At 37.0% G+C, this 4,607-nt stretch overlaps 1 pseudogene; it reads right to left on the bottom strand.

The window, feature by feature from the left end:
* Positions 1-2,798: 2,798 nt before the first annotated feature.
* Positions 2,799-3,586, bottom strand: LOC126617292 (60S ribosomal protein L10-2-like; annotated as a pseudogene).
* Between the last annotated feature and the right edge of the window lie 1,021 nt (positions 3,587-4,607).

Below are 4,607 nucleotides of genomic sequence, written 5' to 3'. Positions count from 1 at the left end.
CTTAATAGTAATGTAGTGTTGCATACTATCTCCTCTATTATTTTTAGAAAATAAAAGTCAGAAGATTTGAACACATTTTATGAATTAACAATTGCACTATGAGCAGATGGAACAAAACTGAAATCCCAGTAAATAAAATGCTGGTATTGATTATTTGATTACACTAAACCAACATTCAAATTGCAAATAAAACTATACATTTCATTGCATATGTGTTGTTCTAAATACTATTCATAAAATGTTTTTTCGAACAAAACACTCATAAATTGTTATACTGCAACATAACATCTCAAACGTTTGTACATAAATAATACCTAATCATTTAGCTGAGGGTGCATTATGAGTGACAAATATGTTAATTCCCGAAGCATCTTCCATGCTCTTTATACGTGTAAGCAAAAATTGCTCCTTTGATTGAAGTGGCGAACTACATTGCTTACAGGCAAACTAAAGACACCTTTTCGTTGTACTTTAGAATTTATTGTTTGTTATCACGAACCTAAATCGTTATAGAAATAGTATGTGTTCAGTTTATGAAATAGTGGTAGTACCATTGTTTAGTTTAAGAAATAGTCAATGTTCAGTTTAATAAATAGTTAGTGTTCAATTTAAGAAATAGTGGTAGTACCGATGTTCAGTTCAAAAAATAGTCAGTGTTCAGTTTAAGAAACAGTTAGTGTTCCATTTAAGAAATAGTGGCAGTACCATGTTCAGTTTAAGAAATAGTCGGTGTTCAGTTTAAGAAATAATGACAGTACTGTCTTCAGTTTAAGAAATAATTGGTGTTTAGTTTAAGAAATAGTTAATATTTCATTTAAGAAATAGTGATAGTACTGGTGTTCATTTAAGAAATAGTCAGTGTTTTGTTTAAGAAATAGTATGTGTTTATTTAAGAAATAGTCAGTGTTTAGTTTAAGAAATAGTTAATATTTCGTTTAAGAAATAGTGATAGTACCAGTGTTCATTTAAGAAATAGTAAGTATTTATTAAGAAATAGTTTGTGTTTATTTAAGAAATAGTCAGTGTTCAATTTATGAAATAGTCAGCGTTCAGTTTAATAAATAGTCAGCGTTCAGTTTAAGAAAGAATGATAGTACTCATATTCAATTCGAGAAATAGGTAGTGTTTAGTTTAATAAATAAGCTATTACCAATGTTCATTTGAATACATATTCAGTATTCAATTGTATAAATAATTCACATTTGTAAGTTTACAACTCCTCCCTTTAAAAACCTGCCAACTTTCTCTGCATGCCCAATCTCTCTCCCGCTCAACCCTAAAGAAACCCAAAAGTTGGATTTTTATACTCTCTACATGTTTGCTTAAAGAGAAGCTGAAGGGAGACACAAAAAAAAAACAGCAATTTTGGATCTACAAAAGCCATGTTCATCAAGTCATTGGCCTTCTTTTGATCTTCTTGGGCATCTCCGACTTACGCGACAATGTCCCATCTGCATATCCTCCAAGTTCCTGCTTGGTCAATGATCCATTGGAATCTTTACAAAGAGCAATGAACATGTCTACACAAAGCACGGGGTTGCAATTAGCAATAGAATTACAGTAGTCTTAAAGTTTTCAATTATAATCACCACATTTATTTTGAGATAGAGAGTACAGATTACATATTGAGCCTAGGACTTTAACAATGGCAAATTCTTGTATTGGGAATATATATCTAGAACACAATAATGAATCCGAAACTCAAGAATGTGAAGCGAAATCAAGACAAGGTAATGGCAATCAAGCCAAAGCCAAGACCAGATAATCATCTCACTCTAGAATGGAATCCTCATACTACACTTTCACTGCAGCATAAATAAGCCACATGTAGAAGAAAATCCATTTAAACAACAGAAAAAAAGAGGAATGGCAATGGAATGAAAGTGTAGATGTGAAAAGTACCCACCACATATGCGCTGGGTGGATGTCAAAAGAGAACCAGTTTTCAGCTTGCTCATTGTCAGTGACTTCTTCCTCACTTTTCCTAATATCGAATAAAGTTCAGGACATATTGTCAGCAGAAGATCAGAGTTCACTGGGTGTTTCAATTGCTTTGCAGAAAATATACCTAATGAAGATGATTCAATTAAACACAAAAAAAAAAAAATAAATACAAAAAATCAATCACCCCTCTCCTCTCACTGAAAATCTGGCCATCTCCTCCGCGAACCCCAATTCCACCACAGCCACTGCACATTGGCATCTGAAAGAGACACACTCACCAAAAGGGGCCTGCCTTTCTTTCAAGTGGAAGCGGGAAACGTCGGTGAGAACGGAGTGAACAAATAGCTTGATTGCGAGAGATCCACAACATACTGCAAATTCGAATCCTTCTCTCCTGCCATCGATCCTCCAGAGGGTCCTAATTTCTTCTTCCGCTGCTTTCCTGAGGGAGAAGTGAGCAAGAAGCAGAAGGCCTCCTCTTCCTCCACGGCTTCTGCCGCCGTTGCTTCTCCGGCGGTGAACATTAATGGCATTGGAGGGATGATGAATTTTAGTAACTGCAACTTTGGCTAACGGGCCTGGGTTAGGCTCCGTTAGGGGCAATTTTGGAATATTAATTGTTATGCGGTTTGGGCTTTTTGTTGAGCCCGTGTGTTTTAGTTTTTGTAGGGCCTGAAATAAAAGTTTTGTGTCCTTATGATTAAAATTTAAGTCCTTTTTATTAAATAATAGTTTAGGGTGGTTTTTCATTAAAAAAAGTTAGCCCAAACCCTTTTCATTAAAGCTCATTGTTTTTTAATGTAGCCAAAAGACATTACGCAAAATATGAAATACAATTCCGACATAAGTTCGCACAAAATTATAACATCTTAAACACAAAAACTTGTAAACGGAAATCATTATAGAAACGGAGTTTGGATTACACGAATACAATTCCTAAGGGAAGTTGGATTACATGAAATCAGTTCACAGCAGCATCAATGAATGCTCCACCAGGATGATGCAACGCCAAAGATCCATGGCATCCCAAAAGCTTGGCATTGACACCATCAGGTACAATACGACCCTCAGACTTCAACCTCACATAGTCAACTCTGCTGAACTTAGTGAATCCCCATTTCCTGCTCTCAATGATCCTTTGGCGGCCGGGAAACTTGAACTTGGCATGGCGTGGCTCTTGTTGCTTTCCTTACAACGAACAGAGAGCAGCACCTGCCCAATATCAACCCTAGCGCACGTCCTGAGCGGCTTCCGGAAAGCTCCGCGCATACCTGTCTGAAGCCTATAGGCTCCGGCGCACGAAAGCATCTTGTTGATTCGGAGGACATGGAAGGGGTGAACCCTAACCCTCAGGTGGAACGTATCTTTTCCGGCGAAATTGGTCATGCACTTGTTGCAGGCGATTCACGCCGCCTCAAGAGCCTAGCTCGAAACGTTTTCCTTCTTCCACGAGACGAGGATGCAGAAGGGGAACTCGTCAACGCCCTTCTTCTTCATGCCGAAGTCGTAGATTCGGATCTTCGGGTCGGGCACACCGCGGCAGAAGCGGGATTTCAGGTAGGGTTCGTTCTTGATTTGGCGGTAGCATCTGGTGGCTCTTCTCCCCATGGCGGCTGGTTTTCAAAACCCTAGATTTTTTGGAGGGGACAAAAGAGTGAGCTGGTCCAACCATATCATTTAATTTAGAGAGTCATAATAAATACCCATAGAAATGAAGTTTTTTATTTAAAAAAAAAAGTTTTTTTATTTTTTTTTTGAGTAATCGATATTATTTACACTAAATGGGAGCGGGGTGGGCTTACTCTCACAATAGACTAGCAATAATATGGTTCAAATTCGCCTTTGACGAGAATCGAACCTAAGACCTCTCACTTGAAAGTGAAGAGGAATATCACTAGATCGTAGTACTAAGTGGCTAAAAAAAAAGTTATTTCAAAATAGCAAATTAAATCTAGGAGCCTTTAAGAGTTTTTTTTTTTTTTTTTTTGCTCCTTGCTAAAAATTATTGTGTTAATTCAGTAGGCCACCACTAATACAGAAAACAGCTTACGGGAGGAAAACAAGTTTGTCGCGTAAAGCAAAGTTTTGTCGTGTCAAAATTGGCCAAACAAAGGTCGACAAGTAAACAATTGCGTGACAAAGACAACAAATATGGTCATGCAACGAAGAGTTTTTGCGCGACAAAGAATTGTGACAAAGCCGCTTGTCGCACTAAAGTTCAAGGGACAAAGTATGTCATTGCGTCTAGTTTAAGGTTATGATAGAAGTGAATGATGGCATGAGAAGCCAAACAACTAGAGGGCGTGTAATATCTGGGTCATCTGATCACCCTAGGCCGAAACTGTCGCTACAGGTCCTCAACTTGCATGTCAATGTTTCTATTAAATATATATATATATATATATATATATATGTATGTATTATCAGCTCAAAAATAACACTTCTACTACACTGGTCCTTCAGGATTTCCCTGTAATTCTGCACGTCGCTGGACGTCAGACTGCCGCTGCCGTTAACGCTTATGAATATCTCATCGATGAACTTCATCAAGTTTTGGTCCGCTACATCAATATTATAGCTACACTGTTATACAAAAAATAATTAAAAATAATCATTATAATATACTATTTAACAATAATTATTATTATTTTACTAAATTCATA

This window comes from Malus sylvestris, chromosome 3, assembly GCF_916048215.2.
Source record: "Malus sylvestris chromosome 3, drMalSylv7.2, whole genome shotgun sequence".
Classification (NCBI taxonomy): Eukaryota; Viridiplantae; Streptophyta; class Magnoliopsida; order Rosales; family Rosaceae; genus Malus; species Malus sylvestris.
This window is presented reverse-complemented; position numbering and strand designations above follow the sequence as displayed.